Below are 23,440 nucleotides of genomic sequence, written 5' to 3' on the forward strand. Positions count from 1 at the left end.
TAATGTGTTGGTAATGTAAAAAGACCTACAGGACATGATATTAGCAGGTGGTCTCAAATTAAACTACTAAAGAGGCTCAACACTGTTTAGCTGCCAAAAGCAGTTGGAATTGGGCCTAAACAGTGTGGTAAGTTTTTAGGTGATGGCTATTGTGTCTGTTTGACATCTTCCAAATGTCTGTACTGTCAATAAAGAGAAAAAAGTTTCCAATTTAAAAAGCTAGAGAATAAAAACAATTTGCCAGTAATGGGAAAAAACTAGAGCACCTGGTGTTCCCATGTGGTCTCCCACCCAAGTACTAACCAGGCCCAACACTGCTTAGCTTCCAAGATCAGATGAGATTGGGCGTATCCAATGTGGTATGGCTGTAGGTGAGATACAGGCACTTTTTTGCCCTCTTCTACTTCTATAACCAGGTAAGCTAATAAAAAAGTTTCCTAACTATATCGGCTTACTGAAAAAAATCATGTGTTGGTAATGTAAAAAGACCTACAGGACATGATATTAGCAGGTGGTCTCAAATTAAACTACTAAAGAGGCTCAACACTGTTTAGCTCCCAAAAGCAGTTGGAATTGGGCCTTAGCAGTGTGGTAAGTTTTTAGGTGATGGCTATTGTGTCTGTTTGACCTCTTCCAAATGTCTGTACTGTCAATAAAGAGAAAAAAGTTTAAAATTTAAAAAGCTAGAGAATAAAAACAATTTGCCAGTAATGGGAAAAACCTACAGCACCTGGTGTTCCCATGTGGTCTCCCACCCAAGTACTAACCAGGCCCAACACTGCTTAGCTTCCAAGATCAGACGAGATTGGGCGTATCCAATGTGGTATGGCTGTAGGTGAGATGCAGGCACTTTTTTGCCCTCTTCTACTTCTATAACCAGGTAAGCTAATAAAAAAGTTTCCTAACTATATTGGCTTACTGAAAAAAATAATGTGTTGGTAATGTAAAAAGACCTACAGGACATGATATTAGCAGGTGGTCTCAAATTAAACTACTAAAGAGGCTCAACACTGTTTAGCTGCCAAAAGCAGTTGGAATTGGGCCTAAACAGTGTGGTAAGTTTTTAGGTGATGGCTATTGTGTCTGTTTGACATCTTCCAAATGTCTGTACTGTCAATAAAGAGAAAAAAGTTTCCAATTTAAAAAGCTAGAGAATAAAAACAATTTGCCAGTAATGGGAAAAAACTAGAGCACCTGGTGTTCCCATGTGGTCTCCCACCCAAGTACTAACCAGGCCCAACACTGCTTAGCTTCCAAGATCAGATGAGATTGGGCGTATCCAATGTGGTATGGCTGTAGGTGAGATACAGGCACTTTTTTGCCCTCTTCTACTTCTATAACCAGGTAAGCTAATAAAAAAGTTTCCTAACTATATCGGCTTACTGAAAAAAATCATGTGTTGGTAATGTAAAAAGACCTACAGGACATGATATTAGCAGGTGGTCTCAAATTAAACTACTAAAGAGGCTCAACACTGTTTAGCTCCCAAAAGCAGTTGGAATTGGGCCTTAGCAGTGTGGTAAGTTTTTAGGTGATGGCTATTGTGTCTGTTTGACCTCTTCCAAATGTCTGTACTGTCAATAAAGAGAAAAAAGTTTAAAATTTAAAAAGCTAGAGAATAAAAACAATTTGCCAGTAATGGGAAAAACCTACAGCTCCTGGTGTTCACTTGTGGTCTCCCACCCAAGTACTAACCAGGCCCAACACTGCTTAGCTTCCAAGATCAGACAAGATTGGGCGTATCCAATGTGGTATGGCTGTAGGGGAGATACAGGCACTTTTTTGCCCTCTTCTACTTCTATAACCAGGTAAGCTAATAAAAAAGTTTCCTAACTGTATTGCCTTACTGAAAAAAATCATGTGTTGGTAATGTAAAAAGACCTACAGGACATGATATTAGCAGGTGGTCTCAAATTAAACTACTAAAGAGGCTCAACACTGTTTAGTTGCCAAAAGCAGTTGGAATTGGGCCTAAACAGTGTGGTAAGTTTTTAGGTGATGGCTATTGTGTCTGTTTGACCTCTTCCAAATGTCTGTACTGTCAATAAAGAGAAAAAAGTTTCCAATTTAAAAAGCTAGAGAATAAAAACAATTTGCCAGTAATGGGAAAAACCTACAGCACCTGGAGTTCCCATGTGGTCTCCCACCCAAGTACTAACCATGCCCAACACTGCTTAGCTTCCAAGATCAGACAAGATTGGGCGTATCCAATGTGGTATGGCTGTAGGTGAGATACAGGCACTTTTTTGCCCTCTTCTACTTCTATAACCAGGTAAGCTAATAAAAAAGTTTCCTAACTGTATTGCCTTACTGAAAAAAATCATGTGTTGGTAATGTAAAAAGACCTACAGGACATGATATTAGCAGGTGGTCTCAAATTAAACTACTAAAGAGGCTCAACACTGTTTAGCTGCCAAAAGCAGTTGGAATTGGGCCTAAACAGTGTGGTAAGTTTTTAGGTGATGGCTATTGTGTCTGTTTGACCTCTTCCAAATGTCTGTACTGTCAATAAAGAGAAAAAAGTTTCCAATTTAAAAAGCTAGAGAATAAAAATAAATTTGTAAGTAATGGGAAAAACCTACAGCACCTAATGTTCCCATGTGGTCTCCCACCCAAGTACTAACCAGGCCCAACACTGCTTAGCTTCCAAGATCAGATGAGATTGGGCGCAACCAATGTGGTATGGCTGTAGGTGAGATAAAGGCACTTTTTTGCCCTCTTCTACTTCTATAACCAGGTAAGCTAATAAAAAAGTTTCCTAACTATATTGGCTTACTGAAAAAAATCATGTGTTGGTAATGTAAGAAGACCTACAGGACATGATATTAGCAGATGGTCTCAAATTAAACTACTAAAGAGGCTCAATACTGTTTAGCTCCCAAAAGCAGTTGGAATTGGGCCTAAGCAGTGTGGTAAGTTTTTAGGTGATGGCTATTGTGTCTGTTTGACCTCTTCCAAATGTCTGTACTGTCAATAAAGAGAAAAAGGTTTCCAATTTAAAAAGCTAGAGATTAAAAACAATTTGCCAGTAATGGGAAAAACCTACAGCACCTGGTGTTCCCATGTGGTCTCCCACCCAAGTACTAACCAGGCCCAACACTGCTTAGCTTCCAAGATCAGACGAGATTGGGCGTATCCAATATGGTATGGCTGTAGGTGAGATGCAGGCACTTTTTTGCCCTCTTCTACTTCTATAACCAGGTAAGCTAATAAAAAAGTTTCCTAACTATATTGGCTTACTGAAAAAAATCATGTGTTGGTAATGTAAAAAGACCTACAGGACATGATATTAGCAGGTGGTCTCAAATTAAACTACTAAAGAGGCTCAACACTGTTTAGCTCCCAAAAGCAGTTGGAATTGGGCCTAAACAGTGTGGTAAGTTTTTAGGTGATGGCTATTGTGTCTGTTTGACCTGTCCCAAATGTCTGTATTGGCAATAAAAATAAAAAGTTTCCAATTTAAATAGCAAAAGAATAAAAACAATTTGCCATTAATGGGAAAAAACCTACAGCACCTGGTGTTCCCATGTGGTCTCCCACCCAAGTACTAACCAGGCCCAACACTGCTTAGCTTCCAAGATCAGACGAGATTGGGCGTATCCAATGTGGTATGGCTGTAGGTGAGATACAGGCACTTTTTTGCCCTCTTCTACTTCTATAACCAGGTAAGCTAATAAAAAGTTTCCTAACTGTATTGCCTTAATGAAAAAAATCATGTGTTGGTAATGTAAAAAGACCTACAGGATATGATATTAGCAGGTGGTCTCAAATTAAACTACTAAAGAGGCTCAACACTGTTTAGCTGCCAAAAGCAGTTGGAATTGGGCCTAAACAGTGTGGTAAGTTTTTAGGTGATGGCTATTGTGTCTGTTTGACCTCTTCCAAATGTCTGTACTGTCAATAAAGCGAAAAAAGTTTCCAATTTAAAAAGCTAGAGAATAAAAACAATTTGCCAGTAATGGGAAAAACCTACAGCACCTGGTGTTCCCATGTGGTCTCCCACCCAAGTACTAACCAGTCCCAACACTGCTTAGCTTCTAAGATCAGACGAGATTGGGCGTATCCAATGTGGTATGGCTGTAGGTGAGATGCAGGCACTTTTTTGCCCTCTTCTACTTCTATAACCAGGTAAGCTAATAAAAAAGTTTCCTAACTATATTGGCTTACTGAAAAAAATCATGTGTTGGTGATGTAAAAAGACCTACAGGACATGATATTAGCAGGTGGTCTCAAATTAAACTACTAAAGAGGCTCAACACTGTTTAGCTCCCAAAAGCAGTTGGAATTGGGCCTAAACAGTGTGGTAAGTTTTTAGGTGATGGCTATTGTGTCTGTTTGACCTGTCCCAAATGTCTGTATTGGCAATAAAAATAAAAAGTTTCCAATTTAAATAGCAAGAGAATAAAAACAATTTGCCATTAATGGGAAAAAACCTACAGCACCTGGTGTTCCCATGTGGTCTCCCACCCAAGTACTAACCAGGCCCAACACTGCTTAGCTTCCAAGATCAGACGAGATTGGGCGTATCCAATGTGGTATGGCTGTAGGTGAGATACAGGCACTTTTTTGCCCTCTTCTACTTCTATAACCAGGTAAGCTAATAAAAAAGTTTCCTAACTATATTGGCTTACTGAAAAAAATCATGTGTTGGTAATGTAAAAAGACCTACAGGACATGATATTAGCAGGTGGTCTCAAATTAAACTACTAAAGAGGCTCAACACTGTTTAGCTCCGAAAAGCAGTTGGAATTGGGCCTAAACAGTGTGGTAAGTTTTTAGGTGATGGCTATTGTGTCTGTTTGACCTGTCCCAAAAGTCTGTATTGGCAATAAAAATAAAAAGTTTCCAAATTAAATAGCAAGAGAATAAAAACAATTTGCCATTAATGGGAAAAAACCTACAGCACCTGGTGTTCCCATGTGGTCTCCCACCCAAGTACTAACCAGGCCCAACACTGCTTAGCTTCTAAGATCAGACGAGATTGGGCGTATCCAATGTGGTATGGCTGTAGGTGAGATACCGGCACTTTTTTGCCCTCTTCTACTTCTATAACCAGGAAAGCTAATAAAAAAGTTTCCTAACTGTATTGCCTTACTGAAAAAATTCATGTGTTGGTAATGTAAAAAGACCTACAGGACATGATATTAGCAGGTGGTCTCAAATTAAACTACTAAAGAGGCTCAACACTGTTTAGCTGCCAAAAGCAGTTGGAATTGGGCCTAAACAGTGTGGTAAGTTTTTAGGTGATGGCTATTGTGTCTGTTTGACCTCTTCCAAATGTCTGTACTGTCAATAAAGAGAAAAAAGTTTCCAATTTAAAAAGCTAAAGAATAAAAACAATTTGCCAGTAATGGGAAAAACCTACAGCACCTGGTGTTCCCATGTGGTCTCCCACCCAAGTACTAACCAGGCCCAACACTGCTTAGCTTCCAAGATCAGATGAGATTGGGCGTATCCAATGTGGTATGGCTGTAGGTGAGATACAGGCACTTTTTTGCCCTCTTCTACTTCTATAAACAGGTAAGCTAATAAAAAAGTTTCCTAACTATATTGGCTTACTGAAAAAAATCATGTGTTGGTAATGTAAAAAGACCTACAGGACATCATAATAGCAGGTGGTCTCAAATTAAACTTCTAAAGAGGCTCAACACTGTTTAGCTCCCAAAAGCAGTTGGAATTGGGCCTTAGCAGTGTGGTAAGTTTTTAGGTGATGGCTATTGTGTCTGTTTGACCTCTTCCAAATGTCTGTACTGTCAATAAAGAGAAAAAAGTTTAAAATTTAAAAAGCTAGAGAATAAAAACAATTTGCCAGTAATGGGAAAAACCTACAGCACCTGGTGTTCCCATGTGGTCTCCCACCCAAGTAATAACCAGGCCCAACACTGCTTAGCTTCCAAGATCAGACGAGATTGGGCGTATCCAATGTGGTATGGCTGTAGGTGAGATGCAGGCACTTTTTTTGCCCTCTTCTACTTCTATAACCAGGTAAGCTAATAAAAAAGTTTCCTAACTATATTGGCTTACTGAAAAAAATAATGTGTTGGTAATGTAAAAAGACCTACAGGACATGATATTAGCAGGTGGTCTCAAATTAAACTACTAAAGAGGCTCAACACTGTTTAGCTGCCAAAAGCAGTTGGAATTGGGCCTAAACAGTGTGGTAAGTTTTTAGGTGATGGCTATTGTGTCTGTTTGACCTCTTCCAAATGTCTGTACTGTCAATAAAGAGAAAAAAGTTTCCAATTTAAAAAGCTAGAGAATAAAAACAATTTGCCAGTAATGGGAAAAAACTAGAGCACCTCGTGTTCCCATGTGGTCGCCCACCCAAGTACTAACCAGGCCCAACACTGCTTAGCTTCCAAGATCAGATGAGATTGGGCGTATCCAATGTGGTATGGCTGTAGGTGAGATACAGGCACTTTTTTGCCCTCTTCTACTTCTATAACCAGGTAAGCTAATAAAAAAGTTTCCTAACTATATCGGCTTACTGAAAAAAATCATGTGTTGGTAATGTAAAAAGACCTACAGGACATGATATTAGCAGGTGGTCTCAAATTAAACTACTAAAGAGGCTCAACACTGTTTAGCTCCCAAAAGCAGTTGGAATTGGGCCTTAGCAGTGTGGTAAGTTTTTAGGTGATGGCTATTGTGTCTGTTTGACCTCTTCCAAATATCTGTACTGTCAATAAAGAGAAAAAAGTTTCCAATTTAAAAAGCTAGAGAATAAAAACAATTTGCCAGTAATGGGAAAGACCTACAGCACCTGGAGTTCCCATGTGGTCTCCCACCCAAGTACTAACCAGGCCCAACACTGCTTAGCTTCCAAGATCAGACAAGATTGGGCGTATCCAATGTGGTATGGCTGTAGGTGAGATACAGGCACTTTTTTGCCCTCTTCTACTTCTATAACCAGGTAAGCTAATAAAAAAGTTTCCTAACTGTATTGCCTTACTGAAAAAAATCATGTGTTGGTAATGTAAAAAGACCTACAGGACATGGTATTAGCAGGTGGTCTCAAATTAAACTACTAAAGAGGCTCAACACTGTTTAGCTGCCAAAAGCAGTTGGAATTGGGCCTAAACAGTGTGGTAAGATTTTAGGTGATGGCTATTGTGTCTGTTTGACCTCTTCCAAATGTCTGTACTGTCAATAAAGAGAAAAAAGTTTCCAATTTAAAAAGCTAGAGAATAAAAACAATTTGCCAGTAATGGGAAAAACCTACAGCACCTGGTGTTCCCATGTGGTCTCCCACCCAAGTACTAACAAGGCCCAACACTGCTTAGCTTCCAAGATCAGACGAGATTGGGCGTATCCAATGTGGTATGGCTGTAGGTGAGATACAGGCACTTTTTTGCCCTCTTCTACTTCTATAACCAGGTAAGCTAATAAAAAAGTTTCCTAACTATATTGGCTTACTGAAAAAAATCATGTGTTGGTAATGTAAGAAGACCTACAGGACATGACATTAGCAGGTGGTCTCAAATTAAACTACTAAAGAGGATCAATACTGTTTAGCTCCCAAAAGCAGTTGGAATTGGGCCTAAGCAGTGTGGTAAGTTTTTAGGTGATGGCTATTGTGTCTGTTTGACCTCTTCCAAATGTCTGTACTGTCAATAAAGAGAAAAAAGTTTCCAATTTAAAAAGCTAGAGAATAAAAACAATTTGCCAGTAATGGGAAAAAACTAGAGCACCTCGTGTTCCCATGTGGTCTCCCACCCAAGTACTAACCAGGCCCAACACTGCTTAGCTTCCAAGATCAGATGAGATTGGGCGTATCCAATGTGGTATGGCTGTAGGTGAGATACAGGCACTTTTTTGCCCTCTTCTACTTCTATAACCAGGTAAGCTAATAAAAAAGTTTCCTAACTATATCGGCTTACTGAAAAAAATCATGTGTTGGTAATGTAAAAAGACCTACAGGACATGATATTAGCAGGTGGTCTCAAATTAAACTACTAAAGAGGCTCAACACTGTTTAGCTCCCAAAAGCAGTTGGAATTGGGCCTTAGCAGTGTGGTAAGTTTTTAGGTGATGGCTATTGTGTCTGTTTGACCTCTTCCAAATATCTGTACTGTCAATAAAGAGAAAAAAGTTTCCAATTTAAAAAGCTAGAGAATAAAAACAATTTGCCAGTAATGGGAAAAACCTACAGCACCTGGAGTTCCCATGTGGTCTCCCACCCAAGTACTAACCAGGCCCAACACTGCTTAGCTTCCAAGATCAGACAAGATTGGGCGTATCCAATGTGGTATGGCTGTAGGTGAGATACAGGCACTTTTTTGCCCTCTTCTACTTCTATAACCAGGTAAGCTAATAAAAAAGTTTCCTAACTGTATTGCCTTACTGAAAAAAATCATGTGTTGGTAATGTAAAAAGACCTACAGGACATGGTATTAGCAGGTGGTCTCAAATTAAACTACTAAAGAGGCTCAACACTGTTTAGCTGCCAAAAGCAGTTGGAATTGGGCCTAAACAGTGTGGTAAGTTTTTAGGTGATGGCTATTGTGTCTGTTTGACCTCTTCCAAATGTCTGTACTGTCAATAAAGAGAAAAAAGTTTCCAATTTAAAAAGCTAGAGAATAAAAACAATTTGCCAGTAATGGGAAAAACCTACAGCACCTGGTGTTCCCATGTGGTCTCCCACCCAAGTACTAACCAGGCCCAACACTGCTTAGCTTCCAAGATCAGACGAGATTGGGCGTATCCAATGTGGTATGGCTGTAGGTGAGATACAGGCACTTTTTTGCCCTCTTCTACTTCTATAACCAGGTAAGCTAATAAAAAAGTTTCCTAACTATATTGGCTTACTGAAAAAAATCATGTGTTGGTAATGTAAGAAGACCTACAGGACATGATATTAGCAGGTGGTCTCAAATTAAACTACTAAAGAGGATCAATACTGTTTAGCTCCCAAAAGCAGTTGGAATTGGGCCTAAGCAGTGTGGTAAGTTTTTAGGTGATGGCTATTGTGTCTGTTTGACCTCTTCCAAATGTCTGTACTGTCAATAAAGAGAAAAAAGTTTCCAATTTAAAAAGCTAGAGATTAAAAAACAATTTGCCAGTAATGGGAAAAACCTACAGCACCTGGTGTTCCCATGTGGTCTCCCACCCAAGTACTAACCAGGCCCAACACTGCTTAGCTTCCAAGATCAGACGAGATTGGGCGTATCCAATGTGGTATGGCTGTAGGTGAGATGCAGGCACTTTTTTGCCCTCTTCTACTTCTATAACCAGGTAAGCTAATAAAAAAGTTTCCTAACTATATTGGCTTACTGAAAAAAATCATGTGTTGGTAATGTAAAAAGACCTACAGGACATGATATTAGCAGGTGGTCTCAAATTAAACTACTAAAGAGGCTCAACACTGTTTTGCTCCCAAAAGCAGTTGGAATTGGGCCTAAACAGTGTGGTAAGTTTTTAGGTGATGGCTATTGTGTCTGTTTGACCTGTCCCAAATGTCTGTATTGGCAATAAAAATAAAAAGTTTCCAATTTAAATAGCAAGAGAATAAAAACAATTTGCCATTAATGGGAAAAAAACCTACAGCACCTGGTGTTCCCATGTGGTCTCCCACCCAAGTACTAACCAGGCCCAACACTGCTTAGCTTCCAAGATCAGACGAGATTGGGCGTATCCAATGTGGTATGGCTGTAGGTGAGATACAGGCACTTTTTTGCCCTCTTCTACTTCTATAACCAGGTAAGCTAATAAAAAAGTTTCCTAACTATATTGGCTTACTGAAAAAAATCATGTGTTGGTAATGTAAAAAGACCTACAGGACATGATATTAGCAGGTGGTCTCAAATTAAACTACTAAAGAGGCTCAACACTGTTTAGCTCCGAAAAGCAGTTGGAATTGGGCCTAAACAGTGTGGTAAGTTTTTAGGTGATGGCTATTGTGTCTGTTTGACCTGTCCCAAAAGTCTGTATTGGCAATAAAAATAAAAAGTTTCCAAATTAAATAGCAAGAGAATAAAAACAATTTGCCATTAATGGGAAAAAACCTACAGCACCTGGTGTTCCCATGTGGTCTCCCACCCAAGTACTGACCAGGCCCAACACTGCTTAGCTTCTAAGATCAGACGAGATTGGGCGTATCCAATGTGGTATGGCTGTAGGTGAGATACCGGCACTTTTTTGCCCTCTTCTACTTCTATAACCAGGAAAGCTAATAAAAAAGTTTCCTAACTGTATTGCCTTACTGAAAAAATTCATGTGTTGGTAATGTAAAAAGACCTACAGGACATGATATTAGCAGGTGGTCTCAAATTAAACTACTAAAGAGGCTCAACACTGTTTAGCTGCCAAAAGCAGTTGGAATTGGGCCTAAACAGTGTGGTAAGTTTTTAGGTGATGGCTATTGTGTCTGTTTGACCTCTTCCAAATGTCTGTACTGTCAATAAAGAGAAAAAAGTTTCCAATTTAAAAAGCTAAAGAATAAAAACAATTTGCCAGTAATGGGAAAAACCTACAGCACCTGGTGTTCCCATGTGGTCTCCCACCCAAGTACTAACCAGGCCCAACACTGCTTAGCTTCCAAGATCAGATGAGATTGGGCGTATCCAATGTCGTATGGCTGTAGGTGAGATACAGGCACTTTTTTGCCCTCTTCTACTTCTATAATCAGGTAAGCTAATAAAAAAGTTTCCTAACTATATTGGCTTACTGAAAAAAATCATGTGTTGGTAATGTAAAAAGACCTACAGGACATGATAATAGCAGGTGGTCTCAAATTAAACTTCTAAAGAGGCTCAACACTGTTTAGCTCCCAAAAGCAGTTGGAATTGGGCCTTAGCAGTGTGGTAAGTTTTTAGGTGATGGCTATTGTGTCTGTTTGACCTCTTCCAAATGTCTGTACTGTCAATAAAGAGAAAAAAGTTTAAAATTTAAAAAGCTAGAGAATAAAAACAATTTGCCAGTAATGGGAAAAACCTACAGCACCTGGTGTTCCCATGTGGTCTCCCACCCAAGTACTAACCAGGCCCAACACTGCTTAGCTTCCAAGATCAGACGAGATTGGGCGTATCCAATGTGGTATGGCTGTAGGTGAGATGCAGGCACTTTTTTTGCCCTCTTCTACTTCTATAACCAGGTTAAGCTAATAAAAAAGTTTCCTAACTATATTGGCTTACTGAAAAAAATAATGTGTTGGTAATGTAAAAAGACCTACAGGACATGATATTAGCAGGTGGTCTCAAATTAAACTACTAAAGAGGCTCAACACTGTTTAGCTGCCAAAAGCAGTTGGAATTGGGCCTAAACAGTGTGGTAAGTTTTTAGGTGATGGCTATTGTGTCTGTTTGACCTCTTCCAAATGTCTGTACTGTCAATAAAGAGAAAAAAGTTTCCAATTTAAAAAGCTAGAGAATAAAAACAATTTGCCAGTAATGGGAAAAAACTAGAGCACCTGGTGTTCCCATGTGGTCTCCCACCCAAGTACTAACCAGGCCCAACACTGCTTAGCTTCCAAGATCAGATGAGATTGGGCGTATCCAATGTGGTATGGCTGTAGGTGAGATACAGGCACTTTTTTGCCCTCTTCTACTTCTATAACCAGGTAAGCTAATAAAAAAGTTTCCTAACTATATCGGCTTACTGAAAAAAATCATGTGTTGGTAATGTAAAAAGACCTACAGGACATGATATTAGCAGGTGGTCTCAAATTAAACTACTAAAGAGGCTCAACACTGTTTAGCTCCCAAAAGCAGTTGGAATTGGGCCTTAGCAGTGTGGTAAGTTTTTAGGTGATGGCTATTGTGTCTGTTTGACCTCTTCCAAATATCTGTACTGTCAATAAAGAGAAAAAAGTTTCCAATTTAAAAAGCTAGAGAATAAAAACAATTTGCCAGTAATGGGAAAAACCTACAGCACCTGGAGTTCCCATGTGGTCTTCCACCCAAGTACTAACCAGGCCCAACACTGCTTAGCTTCCAAGATCAGACAAGATTGGGCGTATCCAATGTGGTATGGCTGTAGGTGAGATACAGGCACTTTTTTGCCCTCTTCTACTTCTATAACCAGGTAAGCTAATAAAAAAGTTTCCTAACTGTATTGCCTTACTGAAAAAAATCATGTGTTGGTAATGTAAAAAGACCTACAGGACATGGTATTAGCAGGTGGTCTCAAATTAAACTACTAAAGAGGCTCAACACTGTTTAGCTGCCAAAAGCAGTTGGAATTGGGCCTAAACAGTGTGGTAAGTTTTTAGGTGATGGCTATTGTGTCTGTTTGACCTCTTCCAAATGTCTGTACTGTCAATAAAGAGAAAAAAGTTTCCAATTTAAAAAGCTAGAGAATAAAAACAATTTGCCAGTAATGGGAAAAACCTACAGCACCTGGTGTTCCCATGTGGTCTCCCACCCAAGTACTAACCAGGCCCAACACTGCTTAGCTTCCAAGATCAGACGAGATTGGGCGTATCCAATGTGGTATGGCTGTAGGTGAGATACAGGCACTTTTTTGCCCTCTTCTACTTCTATAACCAGGTAAGCTAATAAAAAAGTTTCCTAACTATATTGGCTTACTGAAAAAAATCATGTGTTGGTAATGTAAGAAGACCTACAGGACATGATATTAGCAGGTGGTCTCAAATTAAACTACTAAAGAGGATCAATACTGTTTAGCTCCCAAAAGCAGTTGGAATTGGGCCTAAGCAGTGTGGTAAGTTTTTAGGTGATGGCTATTGTGTCTGTTTGACCTCTTCCAAATGTCTGTACTGTCAATAAAGAGAAAAAAGTTTCCAATTTAAAAAGCTAGAGAATAAAAACAATTTGCCAGTAATGGGAAAAACCTACAGCACCTGGTGTTCCCATGTGGTCTCCCACCCAAGTACTAACCAGGCCCAACACTGCTTAGCTTCCAAGATCAGACGAGATTGGGCGTATCCAATGTGGTATGGCTGTAGGTGAGATGCAGGCACTTTTTTGCCCTCTTCTACTTCTATAACCAGGTAAGCTAATAAAAAAGTTTCCTAACTATATTGGCTTACTGAAAAAAATCATGTGTTGGTAATGTAAAAAGACCTACAGGACATGATATTAGCAGGTGGTCTCAAATTAAACTACTAAAGAGGCTCAACACTGTTTTGCTCCCAAAAGCAGTTGGAATTGGGCCTAAACAGTGTGGTAAGTTTTTAGGTGATGGCTATTGTGTCTGTTTGACCTGTCCCAAATGTCTGTATTGGCAATAAAAATAAAAGTTTCCAATTTAAATAGCAAGAGAATAAAAACAATTTGCCATTAATGGGAAAAAAACCTACAGCACCTGGTGTTCCCATGTGGTCTCCCACCCAAGTACTAACCAGGCCCAACACTGCTTAGCTTCCAAGATCAGACGAGATTGGGCGTATCCAATGTGGTATGGCTGTAGGTGAGATACCGGCACTTTTTTGCCCTCTTCTACTTCTATAACCAGGTAAGCTAATAAAAAAGTTTCCTAACTATATTGGCTTACTGAAAAAAATCATGTGTTGGTAATGTAAAAAGACCTACAGGACATGATATTAGCAGGTGGTCTCAAACTAAACTACTAAAGAGGCTCAACACTGTTTAGCTCCCAAAAGCAGTTGGAATTGGGCCTAAACAGTGTGGTAAGTTTTTAGGTGATGGCTATTGTGTCTGTTCGAACTGTCACAAATGTCTGTATTGGCAATAAAAATAAAAAGTTTCCAATTTAAATAGCAAGAGAATAAAAACAATTTGCCATTAATGGGAAAAAACCTACAGCACCTGGTGTTCCCATGTGGTCTCCCACCCAAGTACTAACCAGGCCCAACACTGCTTAGATTCCAAGATCAAACGAGATTGGGCGTATCCAATGTGGTATGGCTGTAGGTGAGATACAGGCACTTTTTTGCCATCTTCTACTTCTATAACCAGGTAAGCTAATAAAAAAGGGTACTCTTTACCTAGCACGGCGCCCACGATCTTGATCGTGGGCATCGTGAGGTAAAAAATCTCGTCGGTCGCGTCGTATGCGGGCTAAAGATGCCCGGACGCGACGCGACCGACGCGATGTCCACGATTTCCCATTGAAAACCATGTTAAACATGGACATCGCGTCGGTCGCGTCGCGGCCAGCCATAAATGTGCACACGATGGCCGCGACGCGATGCCCACGATTTGCCATAGGAATCAATGTTAAAAGGCCCGATGGACCCGATTTTCATGTTAAATGGCTGAATGGACCCGATTTTACCATAGGAAACAATGTTAAATGGGCCTTAGAGCCCAAATACTTACCCTGAACTCTGAAATGTCCCCCCCAATTGTTTACGCCACCCCACGATCAACGTCAACCCGAAGCGTGGCGAGCGCAGCGAGCCCGCGAGGGGCGGCGGTACGAGTCCTCCGACCTTTTCATACCCCCACTATCCACGTCGGCGTGGAGTTGAGAATAGAATAGTGTGGCGAGCGCGAAGCGTGGCGAGCGCAGCGAGCCCCGCAAGGGGACGCGGATACCTGTGAAGCCCGCGAGGGGACGCGTATATCTGTGAAGATATCCGCGGCCGCTCGCCACGCTTCGGGCTCGGTGGCTCGCTGCGCTCGCCACACTATTCTATTCTCAACTCCACGCCGATGTGGATAGTGGGGGTATGAAAAGGTCGGAAGACGCGTACCGCCGCCCCTCGCGGGCTCGCTGCGCTCGCCACGCTTCGGGTTGACGTTGATCGTGGGGTGGCGTAAACAATTTGGGGGGCCATTTCAGAGTTCAGGGTAAGTATTTGGGCTCTAAGGCCCATTTAACATTGTTTGCTATGGTAAAATCGGGTCCATTCAGCCATTTAACATGAAAATCGTGTCCATCGGGCCTTTTAACATTGATTCCTATGGCAAATCGTGGGCATCGCGTCGCGGCCATCGTGTGCACATTTATGGCCGGCCGCGACGCGACCGACGCGATTTCCATGTTTAACATGGGTTTCAATGGGAAATCGCGGGCATCGCGTCGGTCGCGTCGCGGCCAGACATAAATGTACCCGCGATGCCCGCGATGGGCGCCGTGATAGGTAAAGAGTACCTAAAAAAGTTTCCTAACTATATTGGCTTACTGAAAAAAATCATGTGTTGGTAATGTAAAAAGACCTACAGGACATGATATTAGCAGGTGGTCTCAAATTAAACTAATAAAGAGGCTCAACACTGTTTAGCTCCCAAAAGCAGTTGGAATTGGGCCTAAACAGTGTGGTAAGTTTTTAGGTGATGGCTATTGTGTCTGTTTGACCTGTCCCAAATGTCTGTATTGGCAATAAAAATAAAAAGTTTCCAATTTAAATAGCAAGAGAATAAAAACAATTTGCCATTAATGGGAAAAAACCTACAGCACCTGGTGTTCCCATGTGGTCTCCCACCCAAGTACTAACCAGGCCCAACACTGCTTAGCTTCCAAGATCAGACGAGATTGGGCGTATCCAATGTGGTATGGCTGTAGGTGAGATACTGGCACTTTTTTGCCCTCTTCTACTTCTATAACCAGGTAAGCTAATAAAAAAGTGTCCTAACTATATTGGCTTACTGAAAAAAATCATGTGTTGGTAATGTAAAAAGACCTACAGGACATGATATTAGCAGGTGGTCTCAAATTAAACTACTAAAGAGGCTCAACACTGTTTAGCTCCCAAAAGCAGTTGGAATTGGGCCTAAACAGTGTGGTAAGTTTTTAGGTGATGGCTATTGTGTCTGTTTGACCTCTTCCAAATGTCTGTACTGTCAATAAAGAGAAAAAAGTTTCCAATTTAAAAAGCTAGAGAATAAAAACAATTTGCCAGTAATGGGAAAAACCTACAGCACCTGGTGTTCCCATGTGGTCTCCCACCCAAGTACTAACCAGGCCCAACACTGCTTAGCTTCCAAGATCAGATGAGATTGGGCGTATCCAATGTGGTATGGCTGTAGGCAGTGACGTAACTATAAATTTTGCTCCCCCCTGCCAAAATGTTTGTGGCGCCCCCCCCAGTCATAACGGAGAAGCTGAAGCAGGAGAGAGGAAGAGAGACCAGCAGACATTGCTGCTTCCCTTGGCTCCAATGCATTCCACGCCACCCTAGCATTCGAGGACACCCCCACGCCCATCCTGTACACAGTAGCCAATAGCCGGCTCTGTGTACAGTCAATTCAATCAATGGGGAGGATTTGTCATCTCTGCCATGGCCGTACCCGCGTTGCAACTGACTCACATCCGGTGGGCAGTGGCAGGCAGCAACATGTCAGTGCGTCAAGCGGGTCCCGGCGCCCACACAGACCCTGCTGCCACTTGTTCCCCCAAGCGGCAGCTGGGGCTGCCTTACAGTAGTTACGCCACTGCCCTTGATAGAGGGGATCCTGGGGTATAGTGTCCCCTACATCGCATACTTGTCCACTTTTGAAAATGACTTTCAGGGATATAATAGTTGGCAGTAGAATGTGGGGCACAAATTTAGCTCCATGACTGTACTGTAATTTCTTGTTTAAATGATATGGATATGTTAACCCACTCCAGAGTCAGAAGAGTTTTACACTTTTTGAATAGTATATTATTGGGGTATTTCTCATCAGGGCTATAAGTAGGCATGTGCTCTGGCCTCCATCATTGATCTTGGTTTTGGACATGGATCTTCCTTGGTTTTTGATCTGCAGCCGCCCTTGCAGTTTTGGAGTTTGGATCTGTATTGTTTTGCAAAAATCGTAAAGCAGCTAAAACCACAGAATTTTGGAATAGTTTTGTTCATACAGGATTATTTACCTCAATAACATTAATTTCCACTCAATTTTGACAAACTAGTAGCTCAAAACAATATTGTTTACATCCAGGCAGGGAGGCAATTTAATAAACTATAAATATGTTTGTTGTCTACACATAAAGACAGTCAACAATACTCCAAACAGCACATAATGCAAAAAAAAAAGAGCTACAAGATGCAATTGGGCCCTCCCACCCTAATGTTGTATATGTTAAACAGGACATGCACAGTTTAGTAAACCAAGCATTTCAGGGACCGGGACTGCCACACTTATGGCTGAAACAATTGGTTTGTCTGGGCCACTGCTGGCATTGATGACTCTTTGACTCTTCATAGGCAGGATTCCATCATCATCATCATCATCATCATCATCATCCAATTCCTCACCCCCATCAGTGTGTGCATCCTCTTCTTTATGTTCTCTTAATTCATCCCTGCTGGAATAAACCATTACAGCCTCCTTTGTACTTTTGGATGTAAATCTCAGCAAAGTTCTTCCTCATGGAATTTGTAATTCATTATGATAAACATAATCTTTTCCACATTTTGGAGAAGTAACCTATTACGGTGAACACTGACAAGGTTCCCGGCTGAGATGAGCACCCAGCGTTTGAGAGCACATGGGTGGTAAGTGTATAAAGTCTATGCCATTGGGGGGAATTTTACTATGATTGGAGTTCTGTTTCACATGGGATGTTGCTATGGGAAACCAATCAGAATCTACGTCTTATTTATTTAGAACCTTCTAGACGATAATAGATAGTATCTGATTTAGGCAAATAGGCATTTGAAAGAGAATAAAAACAATTTGCCATTAATGGGAAAAAACCTACAGCACCTGCTGTTCCCATGTGGTCTCCCAACCAAGTACTAACCAGGCCCAACACTGCTTAGCTTCCAAGATAAGACGAGATTGGGCGTATCCAATGTGGTATGGCTGTAGTTGAGATACCGGCACTTTTTTGCCCTCTTCTACTTATATAACCAGGTAAGCTAATAAAAAAGTTTCCTAACTGTATTGCCTTACTGAAAAAAATCATGTGTTGGTAATGTAAAAAGACCTAGAGGACATGATATTAGCAGTTGGTCTCAAATTAAACTACTAAAGAGGCTCAACACTGTTTAGCTGCCAAAAGCAGTTGGAATTGGGCCTAAACAGTGTGGTAAGTTTTTAGGTGATGGCTATTGTGTCTGTTTGACCTTTTCCAAATGTTTGTACTGTCAATAAAGAGAAAAAAGTTTCCAATTTAAAAAGCTAGAGAATAAAAACAATTTGCCAGTAATGGGAAAAACCTACAGCACCTGGTGTTCCCATGTGGTCTCCCACCCAAGTACTAACCAGGCCCAACACTGCTTAGCTTCCAAGATCAGACGAGATTGGGCGTATCCAATGTGGTATGGCTGTAGGTGAGATGCAGGCACTTTTTTGCCCTCTTCTACTTATATAACCAGGTAAGCTAATAAAAAAGTTTCCTAACTATATTGGCTTACTGAAAAAAATCATGTGTTGGTAATGTAAAAAGACCTACAGGACATGATATTAGCAGGTGGTCTCAAACTAAACTACTAAAGAGGCTCAACACTGTTTAGCTCCCAAAAGCAGTTGGAATTGGGCCTAAACAGTGTGGTAAGTTTTTAGGTGATGGCTATTGTGTCTGTTCGAACTGTCACAAATGTCTGTATTGGCAATAAAAATAAAAAGTTTCCAATTTAAATAGCAAGAGAATAAAAACAATTTGCCATTAATGGGAAAAAACCTACAGCACCTGGTGTTCCCATGTGGTCTCCCACCCAAGTACTAACCAGGCCCAACACTGCTTAGATTCCAAGATCAAACGAGATTGGGCGTATCCAATGTGGTATGGCTGTAGGTGAGATACAGGCACTTTTTTGCCATCTTCTACTTCTATAACCAGGTAAGCTAATAAAAAAGGGTACTCTTTACCTAGCACGGCGCCCACGATCTTGATCGTGGGCATCGTGAGGTAAAAAATCGCGTCGGTCGCGTCGTATGCGGGCTAAAGATGCCCGGACGCGACCGACGCGATGTCCACGATTTCCCATTGAAAACCATGTTAAACATGGACATCGCGTCGGTCGCGTCGCGGCCGGCCATAAATGTGCACACGATGGCCGCGACGCGATGCCCACGATTTGCCATAGGAATCAATGTTAAAAGGCCCGATGGACCCGATTTTCATGTTAAATGGCTGAATGGACCCGATTTTACCATTGGAAACAATGTTAAATGGGCCTTAGAGCCGAAATACTTACCCTGAACTCTGAAATTTCCCCCTAAATTGTTTACGCCACCCCACGATCAACGTCAACCCGAAGCGTGGCGAGCGCAGCGAGCCCGCGAGGGGCGGCGGTACGAGTCCTCCGACCTTTTCATACCCCCACTATCCACGTCGGCGTGGAGTTGAGAATAGAATAGTGTGGCGAGCGCGAAGCGTGGCGAGCGCAGCGAGCCCCGCGAGGGGACGCGGATACCTGTGAAGCCCGCGAGGGGACGCGTATATCTGTGAAGGTATCCGCGGCCCCTCGCGGGGCTCGCTGCGCTCGCCACGCTTCGGGCTCGGTGGCTCGCTGCGCTCGCCACACTATTCTATTCTCAACTCCACGCCGACGTGGATAGTGGGGGTATGAAAAGGTCGGAAGACGCGTACCGCCGCCCCTCGCGGGCTCGCTGCGCTCGCCACGCTTCGGGTTGACGTTGATCGTGGGGTGGCGTAAACAATTGGGGGGGCCATTTCAGAGTTCAGGGTAAGTATTTGGGCTCTAAGGCCCATTTAACATTGTTTGCTATGGTAAAATCGGGTCCATTCAGCCATTTAACATGAAAATCGTGTCCATCGGGCCTTTTAACATTGATTCCTATGGCAAATCGTGGGCATCGCGTCGCGGCCATCGTGTGCACATTTATGGCCGGCCGCGACGCGACCGACGCGATTTCCATGTTTAACATGGGTTTCAATGGGAAATCGCGGGCATCGCGTCGGTCGCGTCGCGGCCAGACATAAATGTACCCGCGATGCCCGCGATGGGCGCCGTGATAGGTAAAGAGTACCTAAAAAAGTTTCCTAACTATATTGGCTTACTGAAAAAAATCATGTGTTGGTAATGTAAAAAGACCTACAGGACATGATATTAGCAGGTGGTCTCAAATTAAACTACTAAAGAGGCTCAACACTGTTTAGCTCCCAAAAGCAGTTGGAATTGGGCCTAAACAGTGTGGTAAGTTTTTAGGTGATGGCTATTGTGTCTGTTTGACCTGTCCCAAATGTCTGTATTGGCAATAAAAATAAAAAGTTTCCAATTTAAATAGCAAGAGAATAAAAACAATTTGCCATTAATGGGAAAAAACCTACAGCACCTGGTGTTCCCATGTGGTCTCCCACCCAAGTACTAACCAGGCCCAACACTGCTTAGCTTCCAAGATCAGACGAGATTGGGCGTATCCAATGTGGTATGGCTGTAGGTGAGATACTGGCACTTTTTTGCCCTCTTCTACTTCTATAACCAGGTAAGCTAATAAAAAAGTTTCCTAACTATATTGGCTTACTGAAAAAAATCATGTGTTGGTAATGTAAAAAGACCTACAGGACATGATATTAGCAGGTGGTCTCAAATTAAACTACTAAAGAGGCTCAACACTGTTTAGCTCCCAAAAGCAGTTGGAATTGGGCCTAAACAGTGTGGTAAGTTTTTAGGTGATGGCTATTGTGTCTGTTTGACCTCTTCCAAATGTCTGTACTGTCAATAAAGAGAAAAAAGTTTCCAATTTAAAAAGCTAGAGAATAAAAACAATTTGCCAGTAATGGGAAAAACCTACAGCACCTGGTGTTCCCATGTGGTCTCCCACCAAAGTACTAACCAGGCCCAACACTGCTTAGCTTCCAAGATCAGATGAGATTGGGCATATCCAATGTGGTATGGCTGTAGGCAGTGACGTAACTATAAATTTTGCTCCCCCCTGCCAAAATGTTTGTGGCGCCCCCCCCCAGTCATAACGGAGAAGCTGAAGCAGGAGAGAGGAAGAGAGACCAGCAGACATTGCTGCTTCCCTTGGCTCCAATGCATTCCACGCCACCCTAGCATTCGAGGACACCCCCACGCCCATCCTGTACACAGTAGCCAATAGCTGGCTCTGTGTACAGTCAATTCAATCAATGGGGAGGATTTGTCGTCTCTGCCATGGCCGTACCCGCGTTGCAACTGACTCACATCCGGTGGGCAGTGGCAGGCAGCAACATGTCAGTGCGTCAAGCGGGTCCCGGCGCCCACACAGACCCTGCTGCCACTTGTTCCCCCAAGCGGCAGCTGGGGCTGCCTTACAGTAGTTACGCCACTGCCCTTGATAGAGGGGATCCTGGGGTATAGTGTCCCCTACATCGCATACTTGTCCACTTTTGAAAATGACTTTCAGGGATATAATAGTTGGCAGTAGAATGTGGGGCACAAATTTAGCTCCATGACTGTACTGTAATTTCTTGTTTAAATGATATGGATATGTTAACCCACTCCAGAGTCAGAAGAGTCTTACACTTTTTGAATAGTATATTATTGGGGTATTTCTCATCAGGGCTATAAGTAGGCATGTGCTCTGGCCTCCATCATTTATCTTGGTTTTGGACATGGATCTTCCTTGGTTTTTGATCTGCAGCCGCCCTTGCAGTTTTGGAGTTTGGATCTGTATTGTTTTGCAAAAATCGTAAAGCAGCTAAAACCACAGAATTTTGGAATAGTTTTGTTCATACAGGATTATTTACCTCAATAACATTAATTTCCACTCAATTTTGACAAACTAGTAGCTCAAAACAATATTGTTTACATCCAGGCAGGGAGGCAATTTAATAAACTATAAATATGTTTGTTGTCTACACATAAAGACAGTCAACAATACTCCAAACAGCACATAATGCAAAAAAAAAAGAGCTACAAGATGCAATTGGGCCCTCCCACCCTAATGTTGTATATGTTAAACAGGACATGCACAGTTTAGTAAACCAAGCATTTCAGGGACCGGGACTGCCACACTTATGGCTGAAACAATTGGTTTGTCTGGGCCACTGCTGGCATTGATGACTCTTTGACTCTTCATAGGCAGGATTCCATCATCATCATCATCATCATCATCATCCAATTCCTCACCCCCATCAGTGTGTGCATCCTCTTCTTTATGTTCTCTTAATTCATCCCTGCTGGAATAAACCATTACAGCCTCCTTTGTACTTTTGGATGTAAATCTCAGCAAAGTTCTTCCTCATGGAATTTGTAATTCATTATGATAAACATAATCTTTTCCACATTTTGGAGAAGTAACCTATTACGGTGAACACTGACAAGGTTCCCGGCTGAGATGAGCACCCAGCGTTTGAGAGCACATGGGTGGTAAGTGTATAAAGTCTATGCCATTGGGGGGAATTTTACTATGATTGGAGTTCTGTTTCACATGGGATGTTGCTATGGGAAACCAATCAGAATCTACGTCTTATTTATTTAGAACCTTCTAGACGATAATAGATAGTATCTGATTTAGGCATTTGCCTAGGGCGCCGGCCACTGGAGGGCGGTTCTGAGCTCCAGCCACCCGTCAGAGTTGGAGGCTGCCAAGTACCAGCAAATATTCATCCCAGCAGGTGGGCCAGCCCATACACCCCCCCCCCTGTTAGCAACACCCCCGCTCGCCCGTGGATCTGATTGGCCAACACCCCCTCTGCCATGGATATGATTAGTGGGAAGCGCCCACATCCCCCGCACATCTGATTAGCGGTAGGTGCCCACACCCCCCCTGCCGTGGATCTGATTAGGGGGAGACGCCCGCACCCCCGTGCAATCTGCAGGTGATGCCGCATCCACACTAAACTCATCCACTACAGATGCTGCTGCTGCAGCATTGCCCATAGCCAATATGGCCACTGCAAGGATAGTGTCGGGGCTGTGTCAGCAGCAGGGTCAGAGGTTAAAACACAGCCTGAGTGTCAGGAAGAAGAAGTCAGGCTGTGTGATCCGGGAGCTGCTGCCAGACTGCAGAGAGAAACCCACCGCAGGCTGGCACAGTACAGCTCTCTGGGGTGGATTTATCATGCTGCGCTGAGGGGTCTGTGCGCTATCCTCCTGCGCTATAGCAGGGGATAGCGCTTCCCATTATTTATGAAACCCGTTTGACGGGTGGAATAGCGGCGGCGGTGCGGGGGCGCAGGCATAGCGCATGTACATTTTTCTGTACAGTGCGCTTATGCCTTACCTTATTTAAGAACCTTCTTTATGTCCTCGGCGTTGCACTCTGCGCCCTCCAGATTTCGCCACTTTTTTCCGGCGCTGCGGGGCTCTCCTGCTTTCTTCTTCGCCGTTTCCTTGTCTCCAGCGTCTGCAAATTCAAACTGCGCATGCGCCGGGTACACAGCATCCCCGGCGAACATTACCCGGCGCATGCGCAGTTTGAATTTGCAGACGCCGGAGATCAGCAAGCGGAAAACTGCGCATGCGCCGGATACACAACGCGAGACCAAGGTATCCGGCGCATGCGCAGAAGACGCCGCCGGCCGGAGGTTCACCCTTCGTTATGGGAGGAGGCGTATCACCACAGGTGAGAGATAACGCACTCCCATAACGTGCGCACACACATTAGTAAATAAGGGCAAGAAACAGGTTCGCTTCACCGCGCAAAAGTGGCGATAAATACCTGCACCCATAACGACCGTTTGCCACACAATGATA

At 42.6% G+C, this 23,440-nt stretch overlaps 35 non-coding genes and 2 pseudogenes across 35 annotated transcripts; all 37 read right to left on the reverse strand.

Annotated features, from left to right (window-relative positions):
* Nucleotides 1-254: 254 nt before the first annotated feature.
* On the reverse strand, nucleotides 255-373 carry LOC146039080 (5S ribosomal RNA). Its single transcript, XR_014462618.1, has one exon. It is a non-coding gene; the product is annotated as a 5S ribosomal RNA (ribosomal RNA).
* A 345-nt stretch (nucleotides 374-718) lies between these two features.
* Nucleotides 719-837, reverse strand: LOC146037520 (5S ribosomal RNA). Its single transcript, XR_014461189.1, has one exon. It is a non-coding gene; the product is annotated as a 5S ribosomal RNA (ribosomal RNA).
* A 345-nt stretch (nucleotides 838-1,182) lies between these two features.
* On the reverse strand, nucleotides 1,183-1,301 carry LOC146039082 (5S ribosomal RNA). Its single transcript, XR_014462619.1, has one exon. It is a non-coding gene; the product is annotated as a 5S ribosomal RNA (ribosomal RNA).
* Nucleotides 1,302-1,646: 345 nt separating this feature from the next.
* LOC146039678 (5S ribosomal RNA) lies at nucleotides 1,647-1,765 on the reverse strand (annotated as a pseudogene).
* Nucleotides 1,766-2,110: 345 nt separating this feature from the next.
* Nucleotides 2,111-2,229, reverse strand: LOC146039285 (5S ribosomal RNA). Its single transcript, XR_014462803.1, has one exon. It is a non-coding gene; the product is annotated as a 5S ribosomal RNA (ribosomal RNA).
* A 346-nt stretch (nucleotides 2,230-2,575) lies between these two features.
* Nucleotides 2,576-2,694, reverse strand: LOC146038417 (5S ribosomal RNA). Its single transcript, XR_014462010.1, has one exon. It is a non-coding gene; the product is annotated as a 5S ribosomal RNA (ribosomal RNA).
* A 345-nt stretch (nucleotides 2,695-3,039) lies between these two features.
* LOC146037892 (5S ribosomal RNA) lies at nucleotides 3,040-3,158 on the reverse strand. The gene has a single exon (XR_014461529.1). It is a non-coding gene; the product is annotated as a 5S ribosomal RNA (ribosomal RNA).
* A 345-nt stretch (nucleotides 3,159-3,503) lies between these two features.
* LOC146037521 (5S ribosomal RNA) lies at nucleotides 3,504-3,622 on the reverse strand. Its single transcript, XR_014461190.1, has one exon. It is a non-coding gene; the product is annotated as a 5S ribosomal RNA (ribosomal RNA).
* A 344-nt stretch (nucleotides 3,623-3,966) lies between these two features.
* On the reverse strand, nucleotides 3,967-4,085 carry LOC146039457 (5S ribosomal RNA). The gene has a single exon (XR_014462961.1). It is a non-coding gene; the product is annotated as a 5S ribosomal RNA (ribosomal RNA).
* Nucleotides 4,086-4,430: 345 nt separating this feature from the next.
* On the reverse strand, nucleotides 4,431-4,549 carry LOC146037522 (5S ribosomal RNA). Its single transcript, XR_014461191.1, has one exon. It is a non-coding gene; the product is annotated as a 5S ribosomal RNA (ribosomal RNA).
* Nucleotides 4,550-4,894: 345 nt separating this feature from the next.
* LOC146038517 (5S ribosomal RNA) lies at nucleotides 4,895-5,013 on the reverse strand. Its single transcript, XR_014462103.1, has one exon. It is a non-coding gene; the product is annotated as a 5S ribosomal RNA (ribosomal RNA).
* A 345-nt stretch (nucleotides 5,014-5,358) lies between these two features.
* On the reverse strand, nucleotides 5,359-5,477 carry LOC146040236 (5S ribosomal RNA). The gene has a single exon (XR_014463391.1). It is a non-coding gene; the product is annotated as a 5S ribosomal RNA (ribosomal RNA).
* A 345-nt stretch (nucleotides 5,478-5,822) lies between these two features.
* Nucleotides 5,823-5,941, reverse strand: LOC146038555 (5S ribosomal RNA). The gene has a single exon (XR_014462137.1). It is a non-coding gene; the product is annotated as a 5S ribosomal RNA (ribosomal RNA).
* A 346-nt stretch (nucleotides 5,942-6,287) lies between these two features.
* On the reverse strand, nucleotides 6,288-6,406 carry LOC146039594 (5S ribosomal RNA). Its single transcript, XR_014463085.1, has one exon. It is a non-coding gene; the product is annotated as a 5S ribosomal RNA (ribosomal RNA).
* A 345-nt stretch (nucleotides 6,407-6,751) lies between these two features.
* LOC146038318 (5S ribosomal RNA) lies at nucleotides 6,752-6,870 on the reverse strand. The gene has a single exon (XR_014461920.1). It is a non-coding gene; the product is annotated as a 5S ribosomal RNA (ribosomal RNA).
* A 345-nt stretch (nucleotides 6,871-7,215) lies between these two features.
* Nucleotides 7,216-7,334, reverse strand: LOC146038752 (5S ribosomal RNA). The gene has a single exon (XR_014462317.1). It is a non-coding gene; the product is annotated as a 5S ribosomal RNA (ribosomal RNA).
* Nucleotides 7,335-7,679: 345 nt separating this feature from the next.
* LOC146039551 (5S ribosomal RNA) lies at nucleotides 7,680-7,798 on the reverse strand. Its single transcript, XR_014463046.1, has one exon. It is a non-coding gene; the product is annotated as a 5S ribosomal RNA (ribosomal RNA).
* Nucleotides 7,799-8,143: 345 nt separating this feature from the next.
* LOC146038505 (5S ribosomal RNA) lies at nucleotides 8,144-8,262 on the reverse strand. The gene has a single exon (XR_014462092.1). It is a non-coding gene; the product is annotated as a 5S ribosomal RNA (ribosomal RNA).
* A 345-nt stretch (nucleotides 8,263-8,607) lies between these two features.
* Nucleotides 8,608-8,726, reverse strand: LOC146037523 (5S ribosomal RNA). The gene has a single exon (XR_014461192.1). It is a non-coding gene; the product is annotated as a 5S ribosomal RNA (ribosomal RNA).
* A 346-nt stretch (nucleotides 8,727-9,072) lies between these two features.
* Nucleotides 9,073-9,191, reverse strand: LOC146037524 (5S ribosomal RNA). Its single transcript, XR_014461193.1, has one exon. It is a non-coding gene; the product is annotated as a 5S ribosomal RNA (ribosomal RNA).
* Nucleotides 9,192-9,537: 346 nt separating this feature from the next.
* On the reverse strand, nucleotides 9,538-9,656 carry LOC146037525 (5S ribosomal RNA). The gene has a single exon (XR_014461194.1). It is a non-coding gene; the product is annotated as a 5S ribosomal RNA (ribosomal RNA).
* A 345-nt stretch (nucleotides 9,657-10,001) lies between these two features.
* Nucleotides 10,002-10,120, reverse strand: LOC146038902 (5S ribosomal RNA). The gene has a single exon (XR_014462454.1). It is a non-coding gene; the product is annotated as a 5S ribosomal RNA (ribosomal RNA).
* Nucleotides 10,121-10,465: 345 nt separating this feature from the next.
* Nucleotides 10,466-10,584, reverse strand: LOC146038326 (5S ribosomal RNA). The gene has a single exon (XR_014461927.1). It is a non-coding gene; the product is annotated as a 5S ribosomal RNA (ribosomal RNA).
* A 345-nt stretch (nucleotides 10,585-10,929) lies between these two features.
* On the reverse strand, nucleotides 10,930-11,048 carry LOC146037527 (5S ribosomal RNA). The gene has a single exon (XR_014461195.1). It is a non-coding gene; the product is annotated as a 5S ribosomal RNA (ribosomal RNA).
* A 347-nt stretch (nucleotides 11,049-11,395) lies between these two features.
* LOC146039083 (5S ribosomal RNA) lies at nucleotides 11,396-11,514 on the reverse strand. The gene has a single exon (XR_014462620.1). It is a non-coding gene; the product is annotated as a 5S ribosomal RNA (ribosomal RNA).
* A 345-nt stretch (nucleotides 11,515-11,859) lies between these two features.
* On the reverse strand, nucleotides 11,860-11,978 carry LOC146039098 (5S ribosomal RNA). The gene has a single exon (XR_014462634.1). It is a non-coding gene; the product is annotated as a 5S ribosomal RNA (ribosomal RNA).
* Nucleotides 11,979-12,323: 345 nt separating this feature from the next.
* Nucleotides 12,324-12,442, reverse strand: LOC146037528 (5S ribosomal RNA). The gene has a single exon (XR_014461196.1). It is a non-coding gene; the product is annotated as a 5S ribosomal RNA (ribosomal RNA).
* Nucleotides 12,443-12,787: 345 nt separating this feature from the next.
* Nucleotides 12,788-12,906, reverse strand: LOC146037530 (5S ribosomal RNA). The gene has a single exon (XR_014461198.1). It is a non-coding gene; the product is annotated as a 5S ribosomal RNA (ribosomal RNA).
* A 345-nt stretch (nucleotides 12,907-13,251) lies between these two features.
* LOC146037531 (5S ribosomal RNA) lies at nucleotides 13,252-13,370 on the reverse strand. Its single transcript, XR_014461199.1, has one exon. It is a non-coding gene; the product is annotated as a 5S ribosomal RNA (ribosomal RNA).
* Nucleotides 13,371-13,715: 345 nt separating this feature from the next.
* On the reverse strand, nucleotides 13,716-13,834 carry LOC146038885 (5S ribosomal RNA). Its single transcript, XR_014462438.1, has one exon. It is a non-coding gene; the product is annotated as a 5S ribosomal RNA (ribosomal RNA).
* Nucleotides 13,835-15,312: 1,478 nt separating this feature from the next.
* Nucleotides 15,313-15,431, reverse strand: LOC146037532 (5S ribosomal RNA). The gene has a single exon (XR_014461200.1). It is a non-coding gene; the product is annotated as a 5S ribosomal RNA (ribosomal RNA).
* A 345-nt stretch (nucleotides 15,432-15,776) lies between these two features.
* LOC146037574 (5S ribosomal RNA) lies at nucleotides 15,777-15,895 on the reverse strand. The gene has a single exon (XR_014461238.1). It is a non-coding gene; the product is annotated as a 5S ribosomal RNA (ribosomal RNA).
* A 1,648-nt stretch (nucleotides 15,896-17,543) lies between these two features.
* Nucleotides 17,544-17,662, reverse strand: LOC146039681 (5S ribosomal RNA; annotated as a pseudogene).
* Nucleotides 17,663-18,007: 345 nt separating this feature from the next.
* Nucleotides 18,008-18,126, reverse strand: LOC146037533 (5S ribosomal RNA). The gene has a single exon (XR_014461201.1). It is a non-coding gene; the product is annotated as a 5S ribosomal RNA (ribosomal RNA).
* Nucleotides 18,127-18,471: 345 nt separating this feature from the next.
* Nucleotides 18,472-18,590, reverse strand: LOC146038886 (5S ribosomal RNA). Its single transcript, XR_014462439.1, has one exon. It is a non-coding gene; the product is annotated as a 5S ribosomal RNA (ribosomal RNA).
* A 1,491-nt stretch (nucleotides 18,591-20,081) lies between these two features.
* LOC146037534 (5S ribosomal RNA) lies at nucleotides 20,082-20,200 on the reverse strand. The gene has a single exon (XR_014461202.1). It is a non-coding gene; the product is annotated as a 5S ribosomal RNA (ribosomal RNA).
* A 345-nt stretch (nucleotides 20,201-20,545) lies between these two features.
* On the reverse strand, nucleotides 20,546-20,664 carry LOC146038248 (5S ribosomal RNA). Its single transcript, XR_014461855.1, has one exon. It is a non-coding gene; the product is annotated as a 5S ribosomal RNA (ribosomal RNA).
* Nucleotides 20,665-23,440: the final 2,776 nt, after the last annotated feature.

The sequence above is a fragment of the Crinia signifera genome, chromosome 9 (genome assembly GCF_055691185.1).
Source record: "Crinia signifera chromosome 9, ASM5569118v1, whole genome shotgun sequence".
Lineage (NCBI taxonomy): Eukaryota > Metazoa > Chordata > Amphibia > Anura > Myobatrachidae > Crinia > Crinia signifera.